The sequence below is a fragment of the Emydura macquarii genome, unplaced genomic scaffold (genome assembly GCF_026122565.2).
Source record: "Emydura macquarii macquarii isolate MOO-44397 ecotype Brisbane River unplaced genomic scaffold, CSIRO-AGI_Emac_v2 contig_3517, whole genome shotgun sequence".
Taxonomy (NCBI): Eukaryota; Metazoa; Chordata; order Testudines; family Chelidae; genus Emydura; species Emydura macquarii.
Window position 1 is genome coordinate 6,004,006 of NW_027133654.1, and position 25,636 is coordinate 6,029,641.

General features: G+C 38.3%; 1 protein-coding gene across 9 annotated transcripts in view; it reads left to right on the top strand.

The window, feature by feature from the left end:
- SIPA1L2 (signal induced proliferation associated 1 like 2) overlaps positions 1 to 25,636 on the top strand; it is a 215,484-nt gene that overhangs the window by 35,672 nt on the left and 154,176 nt on the right. Inside the window, exon 4 of one of the 9 annotated variants that reach the window (XM_067535855.1) lies at positions 22,044 to 22,123. The exons of the other annotated variants lie outside the window; for them this stretch is intronic. The gene's annotated coding sequence lies outside the window, so the exon portion shown is untranslated. The remainder of the gene's footprint in view (positions 1 to 22,043; positions 22,124 to 25,636) is intronic. 9 annotated transcript variants of the gene reach the window in all.

Sequence of the window (25,636 nt, forward strand, 5' to 3'; positions counted from 1 at the left end):
CATAAGCAGTAACTGATGTTCTTTGAGATGTGTACCCCGATGGGTGCTCTACTACCCGCCCCTCTCCCCTCTGTTTCAGGGCTCAAAGTTAAATTCTGTGGTAGAGAAGGAACTGAGGGCAGTTGGCCTGCACAGTGCTATATATAGATGCTGCCCATGGCACAAGACAGGGAGGACTGCATGTGTGGCCCAACGGGTACTTCTACCAAAGATCTCCATTCCCAGGCTCGGGGCACTGCTGCACCTACAGTGGAGCACCCATAGGGAGATGCTTCTCAAAGAATTTAGTCACTAGAGTCTGAATAGGTGATAGCACACAGTTTTCAGCAGTGTGATTGAAAATCTCCTCCTTGCTCATTACTTTATCTCTTTACACTAATGATGTAATTTCTTTAGTTTTTCATTTATCATAGAACCTTCAAGACTATACATGACTTGAATTTCTAATATCAGGTAATAGATTTGTTTTGGGGTGAAAAAAAGACAGAAGAAGCTCAGTTTCCTCCCTTTGCAGATCATTGTTAAGGTTAATATGAAAACCTTATCTGCATGTTTTCTGAGTTTCTGGTATTTTTGTTTTAAATGTTGTATTGACATTTTAAAGGGCCATATTTCAATGTGAAACACTTTTTTAATCTGGGACTATATTTAGAATCCCTGGGGATTTAAAAATGTATTCTAACTTTGTTAAATTTGAGAACTCAGGTGGGATGTGTTTTCGGAGGTGTAGTACTGTAGGATGGTGTAAAGAGAAAATTGATTAGCATTCACACTGATTGCCAACTAGCAGCACTGCAGAGATAGCAGCTTAAACTCAATTCCAGGTCATAAGAAAGGAATACATTTCTACTGGCAGTACTTGGAGTAAAAAGAAACGGAAAGTTTTTGGACTCAAGGAAAAGGTGGAAATTAAGCTTGACTTCCTTGAACTGTGACAAACTTGCTTATGAAACTAATCATTTAAGATTATGATTAAAAAATCTAGAACAGTCTATGATGCATAAATTTGAATGGGGTGTAATAACAATAGGCATTACTGGAACGCAGCAGAGGCATTTGGGCTTCAAATTCCTTCATGGCAGGAGAAGTCTTGGGAGGATTGTTGGGGAAAGTAAAAGGCTGAGTCATTTGATAGAGATAAAGGAAAGCAGCAAACACTTGAGACTGGAAGACAAGTAAAGTGATTAGCCATCTCTTTCTATTTAGCCAGTCATGACTATAGAGAATGTTATCCTACTCCTCTCCCATTGAATCCTCAGCAGGACACAAAAAACCATTTCTGTGTCTTAATTCTGTTTTCTTCACTTTCAAACACTGTTTAATGAAGTTCTCTTTTTTTTTCAATTACTTGATATTTATTTACAATCAACTTGAGTCTTGATGAAGTTATTTTCCTCGGAATAGAATTATAAGAACCACTGTTCTGAGGCCCTGAAACACTGCAGCACAATTGTAACTATTAAAACAAATCTTTAGAGCAGTGTTTCTCAACCTGGGCTTTTAGAGGGGTCGCAAGTGCAGAGCTGGTATCGGGGGTGGCAAGAAAGGCAATTGCCTGGAGCCACAGGGGGGCCATGAAACTAAGTTACATGCCTCAGCCCCGTGGGGGTGGGACTCAGGCTTCAGGGGTACAGTAGTTTAGAAAGGTTAAGAACCACTGCTTTAGAGTCTGTCACATACAGTTCCATTGATTTACAGTCATAATATAAAAATTCTCACATTTGAGCTGACCATGCAATCTGAGATCTTATAAACCTGAAAGTTGAGTTTTATAATGAAGCCCTTAATACTCTCAATTACATAGAGCCTTTGATGCTTATTTGCCACTGCTGCAATAAATATAAAAACCAGCTACTTAGAATAGTTATGTCTTCAAAACAACAACTATGGTAAGACATAATTACACAAAAGGTGCCCATTCTTTCAATCTAGTTCATTTAAAATAGCAATGGGAGTAAGTGAATTAAGGTGTACTTTTTTTCTAACTTTCAACTCATTATGGAACAGTTGTTTATTAAAGGACTAAACAGCACTAAACTAAATACACTCTTACTAATTTGAAAGGAGGAACTCTGTCGTTTCAAAAAAGATTTCACAAGATGAAATGGTACATCATTAGAAGAGATATACTACTTTGAGGGCTTCAAAGGATAAGAAGGTAGTGCATAGAACTGAAGGAAGTTTTTTTGTGTGTGTGTTTTTTTGGCAAATAGTGAACTTGCCGAAAAGAGTAGTTTCAGGGAGACCAATACTATTCACTAATTTGTGTCAAATGTGGTCAATAATTTCATCTGGGAAAAAAAGAGGGGGGGGGGGGGAGATTCAGAATAGTTGAAATATCCTGTTTTTGATGCTTTCAAAATGAAACATTTCAACTTCTTGTTTAGAAATTGGCCAAAATTGGGGGGAAAACTCCCAGAAAATATTAAATAACATGATTTATAAAAAGAATTTCAGGTTATCACAAAGAAAAATAGTTTCTAGATTCCTTTTAGCTGCACTGTAATACTCAACGTACTTTTTATTCCAATTTTAATAGGTGAGGAAATTAAGGATAGTTCAGTGTAAGACACTAGTCTAGGATTTGAGATTTTTTCAAGTTCCTGCTCTACTACAGACTTCCTGTGGGACCTTGAACATGTAGGTTTTCTGTGCTTGAAATCCACCTGTAAAATGGGCATAATAGCATTTCTCTACCTCACAGGGGCATTGGAGATAAATACATTAAAGATTGTGAGATACTCAGATACTACAGTGATGGGAGCCATGCAGGTACTTAAGATAGATAAGCCAGTTATCCATAATATGAATTAAGGATTTTCTCTGTTTATAAACAAATAGCTTCATAATTATTTCATATATGCAGCAGCTTTTTAAAAAACTTAAATATTCAGTAATCTTAACACCTAGCTGTTTGACAGCACACTTCATCAGTGGATCTAAAAGCACTTTCAAAGGGGGTAAGTATCATTATCCCATTTTAAGAGGGGGAAACTGAGGCACAGAGTGGCAGTGACTTGCCTGAGGTCACCCAGCAGACCAGTGGTAGACCAGGGGTAGAACTTAGGTCTCCTGAGTCCCAGTACAGTGCTCGATCTGCTAGGCAACATTGCCTTCCTAATATATAACTCTTCTGTAGTATATTAGTCTCTGTTGTCATCAAATATGCTGTTGTAGATTGTGAGACCTTGAGTGTAGGGATTTCATTCTTTGTTTGGCACACTATTGTAAATTACCATATACTGTATGCTGATAGTGCTGTGTTATGGTGACATGGCAGCACCACTATGGTTCAGGTTGTGTAATGACTTCTGTTTAAAAGTTGACTTTTCTAACTGCTCTAAAATCTATATGCTTAGTCAGATTCCTTTTGAAATTTGATGTGTGTCGAGGATGCAAGGTAAGGTTAGGAATCTAAATTTGGAGTCATTTGAGCTAAGAATTCTGAAAGTATAAGCCCCTCCCCCCCATAGCAATTTTTATATATGTTTTTGTAGGGGTATGTCTACGCTGCAATAAAAGCACTGAGGCTGGTCTGTGTCAGCTGACTCAGGCTCATGGTGTTTGGTCTGCTGGGGTATAAAATTGCAGTGCGGATCTTTTGGGCTCAGACTGGAGCCTGGGCTCTGGGACACTCAGGCTCCAGCCCGAGCCCAAATTACACACTGCAATTTTATAACCCCACAGCCCAAGCGCTGAGATCCCAAGTCAGCTGACATGGACCAGCTGCGAGTGTTGTATTGTAATGTAGACATATCCTAGGTGTCTTTTGCATAGAGCTAGAGATAAAACTATTGATGTGGGTCAAAATGGTTTAAATCTGTCAAGTGTTACCCAAGATAGCGCAGAGCACCCACCAAATCTTTGGGGAGCCCAAATTGAAAAAAGTATTCAGAAATGGTGCATACACACTATAAAAATATACAATACAGAAAAATGGCTTTAGGGTTTCCATTTCCACCATTTTATATGCTTCAAAGCTTGACTCTTGTAAGTGCTCTTGAATCCAAACAGTTACTTGGATTGCTTTGAAATTTGGTGTACCTCCTGGGGTCATAGGGTAGGTGATTGGGAGGGTAGGGGTGAGGGGCAGACGACGTTTCCTGAGTTACCAACCTCCCCCCCCCCAAAAAAAAAAAAAAAAAAAAGGTTTTTTTCCTTTGACTGATAAAGAGGTACTAATGACTGGATGTATCACAGACCTCATTAAGATTGATGGTTGTGACTCACCCTTCAGTTAACATAACTAAAGAGAAGTTAATCACAAGCCCCCACGTAAGACAAAAGAAGTTTTGGGCTGATTAGCTGGAAATTTTTTCAGTTTGAGACCTGGGTGACCATTTCATTTCGAGCAGGATATAACCAAAGTATTTTGTGGAAAAGTAGACATGTGACTTCTTTGTGGAAGGGGAGGAGCATTAAGGGATTGACGAATGGAGGGGAAAGGTGGAGTGGGGCTGCAGTGAGGGGAGGAAGCTATGGAGGAATAAATAGAAATGGCTGGTTGGGGAGAGTAGAGAGGTTGGAGACTCAGTTGAGGGAGGAGTGGGGGGTTGAGGAGATGGAGAAGGGGGATGTGGTGGGGAATGCCAGGGGAACTGTGGGGGGATAGGAGCAGGAGCCTTGTCAGCATCATATTCCCTTCCCATGTGTGTGCCAAGATCTAGGGGACTTTTTCCATTTTAGAGGGATCTGAGTTCCCCTTGCCTCTTATACGAATTCAGATATGGGGGCCTTGCCCCATAGGTGTGTCTGAACTCCTCTCACTGCCTCTCCCATTGCATGCTAGGATCTGGGGGCATATCTACAGGTCGACTCCCCCCCCCCTCTCTCCCCAGCTCCTCACATGAGCCAGGTTTTAGGTGGTCTTGTTCCTTTGGGTGTGGAGTTCAGACTGGGCATTTTTCATACATATCAGTCTCTAAAGTTCTCAGGAGAGGGATGGGAACATCCGTTGAGATGAATGGAGCAATTTGTATGTCTCAGAACTGTTGTTTCAGGTTGTACTTATCTCCATGTTGTGGTCTCATTTAGCTGAGAACATCATTACTGTGGGCAACTTTTTTTTTCTCCCTTTTTGTTTCTTTAATAGTGTTGGATGGAATTTTGTGGGTGAGAATGAGTGGGTTGTAAAAGCAGGAGAAGAACTTGTTTGTTTCAGCAGCTGTGGGGTTGGCAGAGTAAAGGGGTGTGTGTGTGTGTGTGTGTGTTAACAGGGCATATTGGGGCATTGCTGGGTAGAGGGCAGAGTTAAGGTTGCATGGACAACCTTAACTGTGCATTTGCTGGTTTTCAGAAGTTTGAGTTTTGCTCAACTCTACATTTGTCAAGAAGGCAGTATACCACCAAACAACCTTAATTCTGTGTTAACATAGTTTTTCCCTGCTGAATAAATATCTGACCTCACAACTACCTTCAGAAGCCTTGGTGAGTAATTACTGCAAAGTACTGCTCAGCCTGAACTGGAGCATGCTTAGTGCCCTCTGTGGGGGTGGCATGTGCTTCATGGAAATTGAATGTTTGGAGGATTTTGCTGTCAGCTTCTAACAAGCCTCTACTGAGCATTTGTAAATGTTGATTTTCAGAGGTTCAGAATTCAGGCTAATTTGGGTAGATTTTTTTATAGGGACATCAAGTTACCCTGTCAAATTTCAAATCCCGGTTTCAAAGGATGGAGGTGTTAGAGCTTTTCAGTGAAACAGTTGTAAAAAAATTTTAACATTGGCAAAACCATTTCTCTAACCTTTTTCTCAGCAATAGCTGAACAGTTTTTGCTGAAACTTCTACTCCCAAAATAAATAAAAATTAATTCAGACTGAGAAAGAGACCCAGTATGGAAAACTTCAGCCTGAAAGGTTAAAGTCTGTCAAATTTATAAGCAACTGAAACGGTATTAAAAGGAAAAGTTTTAGACATCACTGCCAATGCTGCCTAGAATGTTTACAATTTTACTGTTTACAGGAGACTTAACGTATGTGTGATCTTTGATGCTGCCACCTTCTTGTTCCCACACATCCAGGTCTTGTCCAAATCTTACCATTTTTTCCTCCACAGCGTTTTGACAATCCAGCCTTTCCTTCCTTTTCTGGGATCTAAAAATCTTGTCTCTCCTCTGATAATTTTGTATCTTGATATTACAGCTGCCTCCTTTCCTCCATCGTATTCACATCCCCTCCTTCCACTTCATCCAGAATGCAGCTGCTAAAATGAACTTTACCTTTTTTTTTTTTTTTTTTTTTGGACTGTGTCAATGCCATCTTCAAAGAGCGAGTGAGTGCCAGTCCCAGAGCCCTGTTTTTCCACTTGTGTCTCAATTATGTCTATAGTTGATTCAGCTCTTCATCCTTCTGAAGTAAATAGTTCAGCGTATCTTTGTGCGAGTATGTTTGAGGAGGTCCTTTAAAATAACACAAAAACAAAACAGAAACCAAACAGATCAAGGTTGTATCTTTCTGTTTTGTATGGATGTTAACTATACAGTGGCATTTATGAATGTTGGGATGTTAGCCCTCATGCCCTTGGCCAAAAATTCTCTTTCCTTCCCTTCCTTCACAGTTGGCTGCCACTGTTCACTTAAAGACTTCTAAGTTTTGATGATGATTACAGCTTAACAGAAATACAATTTAGAGATCTTTCAAGATAAGACACTATATGAAGTATCATAAATTACTTGCACGTGGAGAAAATAAGTTAATAGTACTTTTAACGTGAGTCTCATCAGAATATTCTAATATGCACATTTAAAACTTGCTAATGCTGAAAGAATCAAGATTTATGGGACACTAATGCATATAGAATAGCAGTTTCTCTCCACACTACTTCCCCACAAAGTGGCCATGTATATGACAGGATCCAATTGGTTTACTTTCCTAAAATTTACATCATTTACAGTAGTTGGAGTGTTTAGCACTTTCTAGAGAATGGGCAGGAGGAAGGTGAAAAAAGAGCAGAGAAAATGAAAATCTTAAACAAAAACACACAAATGGGATAGTGATTAAACAATTAACATTCAAGATTTTTCTGTTTAGATTAAAGAAATATCAGCATATAATGCTATCATTTAGATATATTTTTCCCCATGTTTTCAATTTTAGACATTACTTCTCAGATTTGCGTAAACCACACTTGTCTACTGAAATCAAAGCAACGACTTAATGAAGTTCATGGTTCACATAAGTTTATTTCACAATGAATGCCATAGACCTAAATTTCATGTTAATTATTAGGATTTCATGTTGAACATTAAAACGTTTAAAATTGAGATTATGCAAAGTCCAGATTAGGTCAATATGACTTTTTCTCCATAAATTATTTTATCAGATCTATCTTTGTATTATTATGTGAGAGCAGGGTATGATGAAATGAAAGAATATGTTTATAGGAATTCACAATCGGGTAAGTAGGTCTGAATATCCTTGCGGTTTTAGTTGAACAAAGAAGATCTGTCAGAAAACTTAATGCTATCTTGTGTGATGGGGTGATGTATGAGAATAAGCAAAAACTCGAGAAGTGAGCCTTGCTTTGTGCAGAACTGTCACTGCTGCCACATAGCTGATATAGGCTCTTTTCAGCTGTCACTTTCAATACAAAAGAGAGAAGAAGCAGGGTTTGGACGCTTATTCCCAGTGTACTAATCTGATCGTATCTCTCTAAAACCAAGCTTAATGTCTGCAAGGTCACCTATTGTTTTTTCTCCATCACAATGGAAGAAGGGTCTGGAGTTTTTACTTTTCTATACATTGTATAAATTCACTTGTAAAAATGAAGGCCAAAAACTTAGAATTGTGTAACAATATGCATAATGTTGTTAAACCTTTCAAAACTCCTGAATGCATTGGGTAGGCTTTTGTGTGTTGCTTATATGCTATCTAGACATAGGAGCAGAGGATTAATAGCGAATATATATATCATAAGAATAAAATGTCAACAATAATTTAAACTACATTTGTTCTCAGTAGCTAGCATCATTGTAAATTATTCCAGTGGGACGGATGTGGTTTCATGTAGGGGGCTTTAGAAAACAAACAAAAAACCTCCACCATTGTTCCAAACTCAAATGGCTGTCAGTCACTGCTAAAAATATATATGTTAAAGGAATACCAGTGGAAAAATAAAGAATGTGGGCAATAAGATACTTGGATCAATGTATTATATAGTGCTATACATTCCTTGAACAGCTGCATGCAGTCTTTCCTCACACATTTTTTTCCAATAGAGCTCAATTGTGATGGACTATTTCGTCTTCTCGTGTTTACAAGTCTATTCCACTTAAGTGTGTGCATGCCCAGTGCATTTGAGCTGGTACCCATCAGGGTGAAGTATGTGCCATGTACATCTTCCTGTCTTCAAGTGAGGGTATAAAGGGCTGAACCATACTGATCTCCCTTCAGTTCCTTCTCACCGTCTATGGCTAGAACTGGGGCTTTGCCAAACTACGGAATGACTTCTGTGTATGTGTGAACAACTGCAAAATAGGGTGAGAACTAAAAGGGCATATAAAGCATCAGATCTCTCTCAATTTCTGTTTAAAAGGGCCCACCCTTCCTTTCACTTGTCAACATAGATGCAGAAAGCAGTCAAAAACTGTCATTCTGGATCAGAGAAATGTTCTTTTGTGGTTCTTTTAGCTATTTCTTCTTCACACTAACTTATGGAACACACATCAGTTTCTCTTCAGCCCATAGTGACCAGATTCATGAGAAGTCTGTTCAAGTTTGAAACTTCTCGCTAGATTTGGAATTGTGATATGCCTCCTTTTGAGCCACTTGATGTCTTTGAACTCCAGTTTTGAACATTAGATTTTTATTCCAGGTGGCAATGACATCAGTTCACAAACTAAGTGAGCTTCAGCTCTAATGACTGCTCGATCCTACTCTAATTTTTACAAAATGAGATACTACAGGCTAAATCCTCAGCTGGTGTAGATCAGCACAGGATAGTGTTATGGATACCTCAGATTCCTTGTAAGTCAGTCAAAATTTTACCTTAAACATTCATGTTTCTCCTTTTGTTGCATGGCCATTTAGGGTATGTCTGTACCACAGCTGGGAGGTGTGATTCCCAGTGCAAATAGACATATGCTCACTAGTTCTGCTCAAGCTTGCATGCTAAAAATAGCAGTGTGTCTGTGGAGGCTTGGGCTACCCACCCAAGTTCCTACCTGGGGGTCAGGTGGGGTTGTGTTCAGTTGGTTAGCCTGGGCTGCTTCCTGTGCCACTGTGGCTACACTGCAATTTTTAGCACTATAAATCAGGCAGAGCCACTTCGCTTATGTCTACTTACGCTGGGAATTGCACCTCCCCGCTGCTGTGTAGATGTACTCTTAGGCAAGAAACTGCTCTGCTAGTTGGATGTGGAAAAAATCCCTTGGTTTTTAAGTAGAGTAAGCCCTAAATACTTAAATCCAACTTCTTGTTGTATTTGACAGTAATATGTGATTTAACTATTGGTCAAAAAGGTCAAACTATATCCAGGGTGACCATTTCTAGCCATGAAGGGCAAATTAGGAAGAAATGTCATAAGGGATTTAGGTGCACAAGGCCCTTTGAAAGTTACTTAGGCCCTTTTAAAAATCCAGCCCATCAAGACAAAAGTCAGAGAGACGTTAACAAGGATATACCTTCATTTCAGAAAGAGTCTAGGCTATCCGAGCATGAATAGAGAGTATCCAATGGAAAACCCTATCTCTGCCAGACCTATGTGACTACCTCTCCAATGGTGCCTGTACTAGCCCTTGTCCTGGGATCGATTTTTGGTGGGATATTCCTTGGTTCGTAGTGGTGCATTGAAATGGGTCAGTGCATGAATTCATTTGTAGGGTGTTCACACTCTCTCTCACCTACCATGGAGCTGCTGTCTGTAGTAGTGACATGAGAACAATACTTTATGTAAATAACTCCAAGTGGAGCTCCTCATTATTGATGCAGACTGTTCTGAAGGCAAAGCAAACTGCATTTAGCAACATGAACTTTTAATGAGAATGTCATTAAGGAATTCAGTCTGCAAACTACATAATGATTCATAGTGTACTCCTTTGGATGGCATCAATGTTGTGGAAGTGCAGCAGAAATGGAGCATGCAAACATGGGGTTAAAACACTGAGCCCGTGTAGGTGATTAAGGGTACATCTACACAGAGATAAAAATCTCACAGCTGGCCCTGGTTAGCTGACTCGACCTCAGGCCCAAGCAGAAAAACTACTGTAGCTGTTCAGGCTTAGGCTGGAGCCTGAGCTCTGGGACTGTGCGAGGGGGAGAGTCCTAGAGCTTAGGCTTTAGCCTGAACATCTACACAGCAGTTTTTAGCCCTGCAGCCTGAGCCAACTGACTCTGGCCAGCCATAGTCATGCCATGGGTCTTTTATCTTTATGGAGATATATCCTTAAAGAACAGACCAGCTAGAATTTGAGATAGCATTGGAGGACTATTAGCACCTGGACTTCGTTAGCCTGATCTCTCATTGCAAAGTAGGCAGGTTTCTAGCCTGCAGGGCCCAAGCATAATTTTATTGGGCCCAGTACTAACTTGTAACACAGGCCCCCTCCCACACACATACCCATGAGGACCTCTAGACCCTGGTAAAGTGTATTCCTTTTCCCCTCTATGTGGGAGCCTTGCTAGCCTGGGCTGAAGTGAAATCTGATCTCAGGTTTATACTTTCAGATAGCATGGGATTAAAGCACCGTCAGACTGGGGGTTAGAGGTTTTTTTGTGTGGACAGATAGGGGTTAGAGGCAACCACCAGTCTAGGCCTGGGCTAACTCTGCAGTGAAGACATACCTAAGAGTAGTCTGTCCCAGACCTGTCCCTTTGTGGGAACTGTAGGACAGCTCTATGGCATTTTGTACATATGCCAAATACAAGTAAAACTAACTGTAAAAGTAACAGAATGAATGCAAGTTTGACCTACATTACAAAACCTGTTTTAAGAATCTCTTGGTGCCTACACGTTTTTTGTTTTTTTTTGGGGGGGGGGGAGAGGGGGGGTGCGGGGAAGGAAGGGGATACCTTTTTATAGCCTGCTGACTCTTTCTTGGACTGTGAAAGTAAAATCTTCTTGGGATTCTTTCCCCTGTTAGTGCTTTCTCACTACTGTATATTGTTTATATTGTTGTAACACCAGTATTTATTTGCCTACTTGTACTATTCAATAACCTTTCCAGATGCATCCTTAGTCTCCAAGAATGGAGGGTGATCTATTGCAACCTACTTCTGGATACTTGCACCTTATCTTTGTTCTCAAAAGTTTTCAGTAGTAATAGTACAGATCACAACCCACCTTTCCTGCAGAATGATGCACTTTAATATCTCTTATTTGTTTTAAAAGGAACTGGTGGTTGACGAAATTATTGGCCTTTATGGTTAATTGGGGTACTAAGTGCATGCCACCTTCTGATGAGATGATTTAATGCCTAGCATTTTAAACTTCCAGACAGTCCCTCCCATTCACAACAAGAAAGCACAAACCCAAGACTGGGAATCTATTATAAGTATTATTGTTGGAGAAAATTATAGAACTTTAGCTGTATTTCAGATAAATATAGCTTAGAAAACAAAGCTGTGAGGAAATAATTGCAGTTGTCATTTTTACTGTCATTTTACTGTCATTCATTGAGATAATGTGGATTCATTGAGGAATCATGCTGAATAAATGGGAAAATATTGTATGTGGAAAAATGTTTTCTGATGCCTAGTGTTACCTTTAGATTTGTTTTGAAGCTCATAAACAAGTATGTTCAGAGCTGATTGGAATAATATATGTGATGTTGGTGAAGGCGATATGAAGATAATTTGCAGTTTCTGTAGGGTCTTGAACACAACTAGTGACAATGTTCATTTTTAGGTTGTAAACTCCACAAGGCAGGTACTTTTTTGTTGGTAAACTGGTCACTTCTGTGGCCTAACGTTATTTCTAATCAATTTGCATGTTGAACTGCAATGGGTTGCCTTTTGGTTTTAAAAAATCTTATGAGTGACCCTTTTTCCTGTTTATAAATATTGGAGAGCCATAAGTGTGTCTCAGAATTAAGAGCCTGTTAAAATTAGCAGTAGATTGTCTCTTCAAATACACAAGTGCAGAGGTTGTCATCTAAAGATGAAAGGAAAGTAGTTGGATATGACACTGAAGTAAAATGTTACCATTGCTAATTATTCTGATTTAAATCTGTTGTATCTATTTTATTTCAGACACAAAGTCTGTAAAAGTCTACTCAATACTACTCTCATTTATTATCAGTACAGCAAATGAATCTTGGTAGTAATAGAAAATTTTGTTCCATAGTAAAATAGACAGGGATGGCAGTCTTGTTCATGTCCTAAGTGATATATGATGGCATGGGAAGTATACCCATTTCTTTTTCCTTCTACTTATAGTCCACATCCCTTGTTCCCCATATTGAACTGCGGGTGGGTGCCTTTGGGACGTTTCTGGCTTAGTTGGCTAGTTGGTTTATTTAAAAATTTCTTTACTACGTTCCATATTTCTCTTTATGAAAACACACAAACGATGTAATTGAAATCCTTCTGCAGTAATGTTAGGTTTAAGAATTTGAAGCTGCAGATCTGTCTACCTAGGTCTTTGTAGAAAAAGAGAACAGAAAAGAACACATCTATGACATTCAGAAGAGGATGCAAAATGAGACTGATCTCCTAACCAGAAAGCAGGTTTTAGTTTCAAACTACCCTATGGAAGGTTTTTCTGAATCCATCTTGCCTGCCAATAAAGAAAAAAGGAATGTGGGAAAGCAAGTAGGTCATAATTATCATTAACTGGAGATAGGTTGACTTGTATTTGGAGATGGTGGAGGGCTTAAAGTGTAACAAAGTTAGCCTCTAAAGTAACACTGGAAAATGGTACCACTTTATTCAGATCTGTTGTCTGTAGACACTCAATCATATCTGTTTGCTTTAGTGAGAGAGAACAATTTTTACTACTGTTCAGTCCTGCAGAATCAGCAAAGATTTGGGGGAGTGGACTGGATTCATGTTATACAAGTTATTCAACAAAACTGTTACATTCCAATTGGAGTGTTACCTGTGCAATCCCATTTGTCATGCTGTCTGGAGTGGTTCATGACCCTCAGTGCCAACAGTGCCTTGGGGCAGACTGTCAAAAAGCAGCGCCATGGCTGTATGTTCTATAATTAGATTTCACCAACCCAGTAACAAATGTGAACTCTGCAAGCACTGTAGCAGTTTTACCATGGAGTCATGGAGACAGTCCCCTTGGGCACTCCAGTCTATCGTGCCACCCAGACAAGCTGCACTCAGTGATAGTTGGTTACCATGCACCAAAGATCACAAAAGATTCAGGTTGCTTCCAGTACCAAGAGACCAGTCACTTACCCTAAGTCAATTTGTACCTCAGATCTCAAACTAAAGACAACACTTGTAGCCAATCATATAGTAAACTAAGGATTAACTAATTAGGAAAAAGGAAGTTAGTTGTTTACAGGTTAAAGCAAGAAAACATATACACAAATGAGTTAGTCTGTTTTTAAAAGGTGACAGAGTTATAATCATCTGTTAGCATTGTATGTTTTTTAGGGCTAAACCTGCTTCACCTTGTGGAATCTCTGCTTCTGTTTCCTAGCTCCAGCCCTGTGAGAGTCCAAACAGCAAAGAGATGACAGATTTTCTTGTTCACTATCTTTATGTACTACTTCCATAATTCAAGGTGATGGGATGAGCTCTTTTGCACATAGCCTCTTCATGGTATGTGAAGGGGCAATTAACAAAGTCTTTGTGTTGTGATGTCCCGCAATGGCCCATTTAGTTTTGATAGCATTCTTAGTGAGCAAGAAATGATCCCTTCTGACAAGTTGACAGTTTCAGGGCAAACATTTTTACAGTTATAAAGCAAAAACTTAAATATTACCTTATAGCATATGATAAAGATATTCTGTGAGATTAATGCATACAGCTATTTACAAACATTTAATAAAGTCTAAACACATTGTTATAAGTTCAATACCTATCTCAACCATACTAACACATAGGTGAGCTGGACTGATTTCCAGAAATGAATTTGTCAGTGCTTGGCTGAGGCCTAAATCCTTGTTAAGAGCTGGCACCTGGTCTGCCAGTGTCACACCATTGTCTTCAAATTCTGCCATCAGTTGCACAAATGCAACTTCACTAAAGAGCAGAACTTGAAGTTGCGTAGATTTAATTAAGAACAGCATTTGGCCTGTTGTTTCTTTATCGCTGGTGCTGATAAATGAGCCATCTCTAATGGTGATATGAATGTGGACAGGAGAAACCAATCATTGAATTGGTCACTGTTAGCAGAGATACTGGACAAATGAAGTATACTGAGATGTACATAGTGATATCCAAATATATCTTGTACTGAATGTAACAGATGACAATTTCCTGCAGTGTCCTGGACAGACCTTTATTGAATTAAATGTATGTATCGTGGGCCAGGGATTGAATATAATTCCATGCAGGAGGGAGACCACAGTCCTCCAGGAACTAACAACAGTGAGAGATGATTAGGCACATCCACTGAGGTTGTAATACTTCCCGAGCTATCCTCATCTGTTGACAGGCTGTCAGACTGGTTTGAACTGGGTTCTTCAAGGACTACTAGGCAAAGAGAGAATTTCTGGATAAATAAGCTGAGTTTAAACTGACTCAGGTCATTCACTCTGATCCAGCAAACAGACAGGACCTATCAAATGGAAGAGCCCCAATCTTTAAGGAGGGTTGGAAGGACTGACTCTTACCAGAGCCATTGTGGGAGTGAGGGGGTGATATCTGGTAAGCTTATTAGCATGCAACTAGATTCTTTTCTTGTTTTTTTAATATGTTTTCTCTGTAATGCTTTTACCTTAAGAATAAACATGCTTGCTTAGAAAGAGCTGTGTTGTAGCTTAACTGTGGTAATTACACTGTTTACCATCTGTGAAGAGAATAGTAAAGCAGGCCAGCTTAGGCAGCCTGACTTTGCTGGGAAGATCATAGTAGAGGCAGGAGCTGTGCTGTGTGGAATTACTCCAGTCAAGAGGGTGAGAGATACAGGTCTCCACCTGAGAGAGGTGATGACTGAGGAGCTGGGAGCCTAGAGTGGGTGCCCTTGCTGGACCATGAGGGGGAAGTACAGGTTCAATTGCCCTGGACTGTGACCCTGGATATCACCTGAAGTGATTTATAATACTAATTTTTATACAATCCAAAAAAAAATGTAGGTAAGCTATGTAAGCATAAACAAAGGCTTTAGCTATAGGAATTGCCATGGTGATTTCTGTGGATAAACATTTATAAGCAGGATTGTAAAGGTAGTGATAGCAATGGCTCTTAATTTACTCAAGATAATTTTGGATGAGCCTCTTTAGTTGTGTAGAAAGGTAACAAAGACAGACCTATAATCCTGTTTCCAATTCTTAAGAACTGACTCTCCTATCATATCAAATCAAACTGTAATTATAGTCACATTTTTTCATCGGACTACAACCTTTCTGATCTAAAGGCAACCCCCTTTCCCTCCTCCCCCCCCCCCCCCCCCCCCGAAAACAAAGTCCAACGTTGCGGCCCTTATAGGGGATCAGATATTAGTCTTCTCAATATACTCTATGGGCTAGATCCTGGTCGTGTTGAAGTCAATAGCGGATTTCCCATAGACTTCACTGACAGTAAGATCTGAACCTATATACTTTAGGTTGGACTTTTTTGCACTGGAAGGACATTAGGCTAGTGTCTTCCCCTATATGCCCATATCAGCGCAGGGATTCCTTTGTTCTTGATCAGTTTTCATGTACAAATCCCTTTAATATGACCAAATTACATTAGCAACATAAACAGAGAGATCCAGTTCCTTGGAAATGACTAAAACACAGGGCTGAATTTTCCTCTTTGAAGAGAAAATGCAAAAATAATGATGGTATCAGAAATAGTACCTTAAATGCTGCATGTTCTTAGAATGAATTTGAAGACCAACTGGGCTATCTTTGTTTTTATTTCTTGTGAGGGGAATGGAAACAATTCAAAGATGATGATCATGGCAGGGAAAGAATATTTACAGTTATCTACGAAGTTCTGTATGATGTAATTAATATTGAGAGGAATCTCAAGGCATTTCTCAAATCAATAAGTAAAGCTCAATTACCTGCCTTGTGGCAATTTAAAATTGTGCTGCTAGACTGTGGAAGTGGGGAAGATTCTGTGGCGTGTTTGTGTGGGTTGTTGAATTCTCTCTGTGGCTTTTACCACCACTGGACTTTTTTTTGTCTTAAAATTTCAATTATCAACAATGAGGATGAGAACAATGAGGATGAGAACGCTAGAGTGTAAGACCAGGCACTGGCATTTTATCTACAGTATGATTACTACAGATCTAAACAAGGTGGTTAAAATACCACCTGCCAGTTGCCACTGATACTTATACTGTTGCTACTGCTGCTGGAGCTGCAGTGATAGGGAATCTCAAGAATAGCATCCACATTTGTTTTTGTTTCTTCTTCAATCTGTCCTTTTTTTCTATTAAACTTTGCTGAATTTGATGCGGTTAGTAAGCAAATTTGGCAAGCAAACAGGAATGATGTCAGAAGGTATAGCCTGAAGGTGCTGAGGCACTCTGTCAGGCTTTTCCCACAGTTATATTTACTTTGTTAAAAATGGTGTAAAATGTTTTTGAGAGAGACAAATAGTACAGAAGAAGGTTTTTTGTTGTTTAGCAATATTTCCAAAAAAAGGCCCCCAACCCACCAATAATTACAGATGATCAGAAAATATATTCCCCTCTTCCCCATCCACCCCCGACACACACACAGAAATTTTCTACTTATCAATGTTTAAAAAAACCCCAAAACTGAAAATTCTTTTGGCTGATAACAGAAAAGGTTGATTTGGAAATCTGCTGTAGCTTATTGGAGTAATAGTTCAGGTGCCTCATACCCTCTTTTATGGGCACAGTCCCCTCCTGTTGCTGAGCCACCAATATTACAGAGCTTACACAGCATTAATTACTATATGTATATCATTTCAAATTCTGAATATATGTAACTTATACTTAAGTCAGTCTTTAGAATCCAAATCTGTCACTTTTATTTCCACTATTCTCTTTACATTGTCTATTCCTTCCTTATGGGCTCTATGTGCTTTATCTAGAAAAACTGAAATTTAACTTTTTCCTTTTTCAGTTTGTATTACAGCTGTGCCTAGAGGCCTGAACATAAATCAGGGCTAATCACTGTACAGACAATAATAAGAGAAAGTACCTCCCTTGAAAAACTAAATAGACAAGGCTGACTTTGGCCTGGTCCATGCTTAAAAATTAGGTCAACCTGGCTAAAAAATTTCACACCTTGAGTGTCATAGTTAGGTCAACCTAACCCCTGGTGTAGACACAGCTAGGTTGATAGAAGAATTCTTCTGTCAACCTAGCTACTGCCTCTCAGAAAAGTGGATTAACTATAGCAGTGGAAAAACCCTTTCCAGCGCTGTCGGAAACATCTACACTATGCTACTACAGCGCCATTGCTGTGCCACTGTAGCGACTGCAGTGTAGACATAGCCAAGGGTTGGAGAAAGTAAGTAATATTGTTCCCATTTTAGAGGCTGGGAATTTGGGTACAGAGAGAGTAAATTAATTGCCTAACGTGACAAAGGAAATTTGTGGCAGAGCTAGAGAGTGAACTCAGATCTGATTTTCTAGTTAAATGCCTTAACTATGATACTACTTTCTCCTATTTTTGCTCTTTTTAAGAATTGCAAAGTATAATGCCTAAGTTAGCCTGGTGATGAAAAGCTGAATTCAGCTTGTCAACTTTTATTTTCCAAAATATTTTACTTTAAGACATTTTTTGGTTCTCAAACAATCCAATTTTTGGTAGTTTCAGACTTTCTTTTTTTCCATTATAAAGGGTAAAATTAATTTAAACTGGAAATCTGTATGATCTTGGGACAAAATCCTTTGACCAGTATATAGCCCAAATAATTAGAGGTGGAAGAGGGGGATGCAGAGGGGTGTTATGTGTTGGGGGATTATGTAGAGGCTACTATGTGGGGGTGTGAAGGAGTGCTTTCCATGCATTCCACTTTGGGGTAGCTACTGCAGCCTGGTGGGGAACGACCAATGAATGCAAATAATTGTTGAATCCACTGGCTCTTGCTTCAGCTCTCTCTTCTGAGCTTCATAGTGCATAAGTAGTGTTCTACTCCTGGCATAGGCTTTTCTAATCTATCTCTCTGTTGGGCAGTGAAATTACACTGGTTCTGCAGCATCCAGGTTACTCTAGCTGCATAGGAAAGGGTAAGAATTTCCCTTAATCCTTAGTAAGGATCAGCACCTTTATTTTTACTACTGCTGCTTGTAATAACTTTTTATCTCTGCCTCGAACATCACTGTGGGAATGAAACTGAAGTGTTACCATACACACATTTTATCATGTTGAAAAGCAACATGGACTGATATCAGAATCAGTGGGTGTACAAGGATTTTTAAACTTTCTTGCGGTTTGGATGACCTCGTAATAGTGTCTCACTAACCAAGTCTCCTGTCAAGCACAATCACATAACCTCTGTAGCAGCTTCATCAAGTATTAGCAAAAAAAACAAAATTTTAACTTATTTTTAACTCTTTACTGAGATTTAATACCCCATATCACCATCCTACTCTCCATGGACAACAGGGATTTCAGAGTATCTGTGATAGTGGAAGCACCATGCATTAGAACAATGCAAGTAGTAATAGTGGTTTAACTTGTATTGCATTTGTGACTTGAGACCTGAATCCATGTCAAAAGAAGGTTTTCCCCTCACTAATGCAATTGTCTTCTGCATACTTGAATTGAAATGTACTTTGCACCTTACAATCAAAAAGCAAATGCTATTATAGGTTAATTATTTTTGCTTGCTTTTTCCTGTTATAGTTGGAGTCATTTCAGTTCATTAGCTAAATACTAATTTACACAACTGCCTAAATATTGTATAATCTTCCATATAAATATTGGTTTGTATTTTAATCTTTTCAAATAACCTAGAGCTTCAACACATAGAGGCACCTGCTAATGAAATTTTCTATGTTCTTCCTGTAGGACTGTTGATTGATATTATTTTATACTCTTCTATCTGTAGGTAACTAGAATGCAGCATTGTGAGTGTTAGGCTTAGTTCATATTTATTTTAGGGCATATGAATACCTTGTTTCCTTTTCTTGATGAATTTGGGGGAGAGGGTTGCCTTTTTTTATTAGTCTGTTAAGAATGTGGCATGGTTAACTGCTTGGTCTTTTTAAACTTTAAAAAAAAAAAAAAAAAAAGCCTACAAGCCTTGGCCACCTTTTGTAGGGCCCTGTATCTCCAAGAGAATATAATGTAACTACATTACCAGGGGCAAATTATTTGTTATAATTATGTATGTTAAATGCTGTTCTGCTCTAGACATAAGCATAGTCTCCACTTTTTTTTTTGTTTTGTTTTCTTTAGAAATATAATAGTCACTTAGGATAGTGTATTAAGGATATTCATGAGTTTTCCATGTTCATAGTTTGAACATGGCAGTTTTCATGAGGGAACCCTGATTGATGTAAGTCTAAGTACTCTTATGTCCTGTTGAAAGGAGGTTGTGTGTTTCTCCACTATTGTCTGCTCCAGTTAATGGGTTATTTGTGTTGACTGTACAACTGTATGACAATACAACTATATAATATGGTACAGTTTTTCTCTTAAAAAATGTAAGTATAGGTATCTAGTTTAAGGCATAATGCTTGATAGCTGTTTTGGCTGAAAGGGGCTTACATGTTCAATTCTAACAAAGTTATTCTAGAGTGAAATACCCTCATGGGGTATTTTTCTGGCAGAGGAAAAAATGTGATTGGTGTTAATTAATATTGTCCAGTCCTCCAAAAATATAACACAAAGAATGTAGTAAACTAAACTGGAACATAGAAACAATTATTGCTGTTCTGTTGTTTCAAATGCTGACTTTTCTGAGTTGACTTTCTGAGCTGTTCTAAAAATATTTTCTCTTGGTGTCAGCTTGTTATTTTTAAGCGTTTGCTTAGTGTGTCAACTGCCTGCACTGCTGTATTTTTAATTGGAAATTGTCAGGTACCACCTCTCTCTTGCTTACTTTTTTTTGCCACTGGCACCCCAGTTCTTAAGTGAATACCATTAAGGGTTTCTGCCTCATTTAATAACTTCTACCCAAGATCTGCATTTCCATCTGTAAGACATTCATTAACATTTTCAGCATCAGCACATCCTCACATACTTTCATTTTTCTTTTCATTTAATTGATATAAAAGGCACTGCAAGTCTCCTGCTACTCTGCTTTTAAGATTGGGGAAGTTAGGGAGCCTCTCTTCTTTCTCTACAGTGGTGTTCCACTTTGTTTGGTATTTCATAGTTAGTAGTAGTAGTAGTTTTACTAACATGGCACTTGATATTCTGATCTTCTCTTTGTGTACTCCTCTCTGAGTATCAACAGCCATGAGCTGAGAGGTTGTAGAGAAATGCAATGGGCAGGAAATGGAATCCCTTAATGCCATAGGGATACTGTGTGTGCAGGTTCTTTGCAAGCCCTGCTCACTGAATGTTTTCTGTCCCAACTCTAAATGCACCTTTTTCGTCATTAGGAATAAATGATGTGGCAGGCAGGTTAGTTGTATGAAAGCTATCTTTTATTAATTATGCTGAATGGCATGTGTTACATAATGAGGCTCTAGAATGTTATGTACAAGCAATCTGGGCCTGATTTCCCTCCACCCTGCCCGCCAGTACTCTTATTAATGAAGTGCCTCCTGAAGTTTGACCCTTTTATTAAATACTGATTCAAAGGGAAGACTCTCCATTTGACATTTTATTAGTGAAAGGATGTTATTTTTAATTGTCTATATCACACCCAAAATTAAGTATTTTACAAATAGACTAAGGCCTTAAAGGGCAAGTTCCTCAGGCCAGAAACAGTGTCTGTTTGTAAAATACTTAATTAAGAGATGGAATAAAAGTGACTGATCGGATGGTGAAGTTCTGCACTTGTCTTGTGATTCCATATTTTTGGCTCCATTTTCTTCTCTCTTCTCCCTTTTTGTATCTCAGTTGGTAAATAAAATAGGAAAATGTTTTATATTGTTGGTCTTGTGTATGATATGGTTGCTGTATGCTTCTATTTTGCTTCACACTGAAACAGACTGCTACTTCCTTAATTCCGTTGCTCTGTTATTCTTGGTCTGTCCTTTTGAAAAGAAGCAGCATGTTTTCTTTCTGAAATGAAACCTGAAGAATTACAATAGATGTCTTGTACAAAACACCTGCACAGTAGGAAATGAAACAAAACTTTCTAGCTCACTGCTGCATACCGAGTTTGCTATTGCCTTTCCTGACAGTAAACAAAAGCAATCAGTTAACAGAGTGGAAATAGATTGTTTACAGGATGTTTTCTGTATGAAAGGAAGGAAAAGTGCCTTTCACGGAGATCAGCCCATTGTGTTGTGGATATTGCAAGTTAAATTAAGTTTAGCCTTCTGAGGGGAAATTAGGAGCAAAATACATGTAATCCTTTCAGTCCTGACTCTGAGAGGTATACTGAGCAACCTAGCTGTTGGATATTCAGCCACTGTCAGGATCTGTCCCCAGCCACTACATTTGTGTTTTAAGAACTTGATTAGCTGTACACAATACATTTTTAAAATAAAAGCTATGAGTTTGTAGAACATGAGTATCTCAATATTTTACATAAAAGTAAAACCACCTTGAAAATGTGCATCTTATTTATTGTTTCAGATTGCTTTGCACCGTCCACTTTCGAGCTGGCAACCTTTGAAATACAATCTCCTTGGCTACAAAAAAGCCATTGTCAGATTTCACCCAAATAATGGCTTAACGTACATGGAGCATGCTTTCCTTAGTTTGGCATGACTCATCAAATATATTAAATGTGATTCTGGTTAGAAATATAGTAATAATTTGTCATCCAGTGAGTTTGTCAATGCTCAGATTACAAGTTAAATCATGGTGTTTTTATTTTTCCTAGGAGCCAACTGAATAACTTCAATCTGTGATTAACAACTTGATTTTCATTCTGTTTTTGTATCCTCCTCAGCATCCACAATCATTATCACCAGCAAGGGGTGTGGGGTCAATAGCTTTGAATTCTTATGATGAAGCAAGATGCAATATAAAGTAAGAAGACTTTTTTGAAGTTATATTAGCTAGTAATGCAGACAAAAATAAAAGGTTCTGACAGTAAGAAGCAGTCTGACACAGGCACGCATGGAGTAGATGTAGTCCACGACAATGTGGCTTTTTTAGTTAGGCATTTTTCTACCTTAACATTTTGAAGTGGAAATCTATTGTACTAATTCTACTTTTTATGTCCATTGTTCTGCTCCATGTCTTAAAAGCATTTAATAGTTGTACATAGTAAAGACCCCAAATATGTCATTCGAACCTTCGCAGTAAAGACACTAAAGAGCAGTTTGCTTCTTAAAATATAGTCTAATTTGTATTTTAGTAACCTTATGCTAGAATTTAAGCATTTTTAGCTTTTAGCTATATTTTAAGCAATGTATCATGGTAAGAATGAGTGTCTTTTTCCCACATGATGGTTCCAGTGCCCTAGGTGGAAATCCTAACTCATGAGTATTTCTGCCCAATCAGTGAAAGGGGCAAAAGTAGTGGGGGCTGGGTTTTTGGTTTTGGAAACTAACTGAAAGTGCGCACTCTTCTGATGTGTGTTGAATGGAGGTTGAATGTGTTCAATGGTACTGTTGCTAAAACTTTATGCCTCTTAATTCCCCATTAAAGTTTTTTTAGAGTTCTATATAGAAGGCATTTTCTTAAGGTCTGAAAAGTATGGAGTTTGTTTTGTTCAAATCTCAACAATATATACCATGCACCCTATCCTGTCATGTTATATTCCTTTGTTGCATCCTACTGTTTCTCACTTTGTAGTTGTGGTACTAGGTCACGTATATTTAATGCAGCCTGGTGATCCAGGATGTTCTAATGTTGCTGTACTACAAACAGTCTTAAAACTACTCTCAAGAAGCCGTCAGCCATGTTTTCTATTTCTATTTTCTAACTCTATAGGTCTTTCTCAGGGTTTTCCCTTTGATGGGAAGTTTAAGCAAGTGAGGATTCTTTTATTTCAGTTGTAGACTCTTACCAACATTCTGAATAAGGGATTCTGTAGACCAACCCTAAAATGCTTGTGGAACAATGAACTCTATCTAAAGTTAATTCCTTTTCTTCTTTTCAGTCACACCCACTTAAAATACACTTTCTTTCTCAGGGAGTGTTCTGGATGAGTTTTAGATGAACTTTCTCCACAGGTTAAAATGTTTTTAATGCTTATATCATGGTTGGCAGTCTCAGAAAAAGACTACATAATCTTCTAAATCCTACTTCACCAGATGATCAATTGATGCCATTCTTTAGCACATAAATCGGCAATCTGGGAGACTTCTTTGGGATTTGGAGGCTCATTCTAGAATTATGCATTGCATGAAGAAACCTCAAAGTATCATGTGGGAAGGAGGAAACTTGCTGACATGTCAGTATTGCTAGCTTCAAGCATTCAAAAATCAATGAGTCAGGGCTAAAAAGAAGATATTGGCTTGAAAATCATAAATTTAAATAAAAAGGACTTCTATCTTAGCCTTGTGGTATCTGAGCCTTTAGAGTGAATTCAAATCATGTTTTCAAGATTTCTGCACAAATATGAGGGCTAGAGATGTAAACAAAACGAAAAAAGACAGAAGCTGAGATTCTCATGTAATCACCTGCCTTTAGGATCTGTTGCTTTAAGAGAAACATCAAGCCTTGCAAGACTTATGATAAAATTGTGAGAGTTTGCAATACTGCATTGTGGTCATCTATGCATTCTTTTTCTAAGCATTGCAAAACAGTGTTGATATGTTTTGGAAACAAATTTTCAAGTAACAGATCTTTCAGATTGCTCCCAATATGTTTTAAGATGACGATTTCTATTCAGGTATTTGTATACAATGTATGTATAGACATAAAGCTGTTTCTTCTGGGAAAAAGTAACTTTTGAATTCCAAACTAATTGAACAGAGTTTATACTATCTTTCTGGTCTCAGGCTAATTCTATTTTGAGAGGTTTTCTGGTGGTCTTTTTTTGTAATGACTATATTTCCACATGTGTTCATTTTTGTTACTCTTTTATGGTGATTGGCTGATGGTCACTGTTTGCTACTTCCCATAAATTGTTGTTTCTGGGAACAGTGAGTCGTATTGCAGAATTAGTTTTCTCTACCTCTGATTTTGATTTTTCCTATCACTTTGGACAGACCCTCCCTATGCTTATCACATATTCTACGCATAGTTGTCTTAGTCTGTGATTCTCTTTTGCCTTTATTTAAATTGGGAGAAAGAGTTACATGTTACCCTGATATCAACACCATGCTTTGTGTGTGTGTGTGTGTGTGTGTGTGTGTGTGTGTGTGTGTGTTCAGTTTACACTGTAAATATCTAGTTTTGGAAGTATTTGATTGGGGTGGATGTAACTGATAGAGCAAACACAGTAGCAGGGGAATCTTTCAGAGGGATTTTGCCTCCATTCTTCTGGACTGGACAGAAATACCCAAGAGTTTGGACTTCTGTCTGGAATTGGATTTGTTCTAGGAGCAAAAATGCAGATAAGAGAACTAATTTTGCCAGTCAGTCCTACTTTTTGTTTAATATTTGGCAGCACCTATTTTTCATGTAGTTTTACTCTATACACGTTTTTTTGGATGAAGTTACTCTTTTTAATCCATTTCTTATGGTCTGTCTTCCATGCTATATGAATAGAACCTTCTGCTTGTTAGAAAATTTATCAGAGCTTCTAAAAAACTAACAAGCAAACAACCAACCTGCCTTTGATCATCAGATTTCACTTAGGCCTAGTCTTCATTAAATATTTGCCATCACCAGGTGGCTTTTTCCTTTTAAGGTCAGGGGTGTGACTTTTGCAATATTCCTTTATCAGCAAAAGCCCCAGTGTAGACAGTTAAGCTGGCAAAAAGTGTTTTTCCCAGTATAGCTGATTTTATTTATCAGACTGGTACAAGCTATAAGGGCAAAACCACTTTTTTGCTGGCATAAATCTGTCTACACTAGGAGGGTTTTGCCAGTATAGCTATTCGGGCAAAATATCTAAGTTTAAACTATGCTTAAGGAAAAAGGCAACTGGAGACTGCTACTGGCCCTCAAATTGCATTTTGTTCACCATAGAGAGAGAGAGAGTGTGCGTGTGTGTGTATTCACACAATTACTGTCTATAGTATCTAAATGCAGTAGGCTTATGATTAGGAGGCTTTTATGAAGACCGCTTGGATTGAATTTTAGTAAATAAGAAATTTTAATTATGTTCAGTGTTCTATAAAATACTTCAGTGGTGTTTCTTTTAACCTTACACTGATGATTTAGTATAGGCAGCCATATCTGTTCCTGTTGTGTTTTCAACTATATAGATGTAAAACTGCATATAAAAGTTTATTTCAATATCTGGGGCACATATTAAAATGTCTGTATTGCAATTCTATTAATGCATATATAGATTAGAAAGGGTCCAGTCACTTTTTAGGGAATATAACAGTTTATATTCCATATCTGTGTGTTGATCAGCCAGACAGACCTATCTAAAATTGTCTTGTTTTAGCTTCTTTCATACAGAAATATTCATTCCTA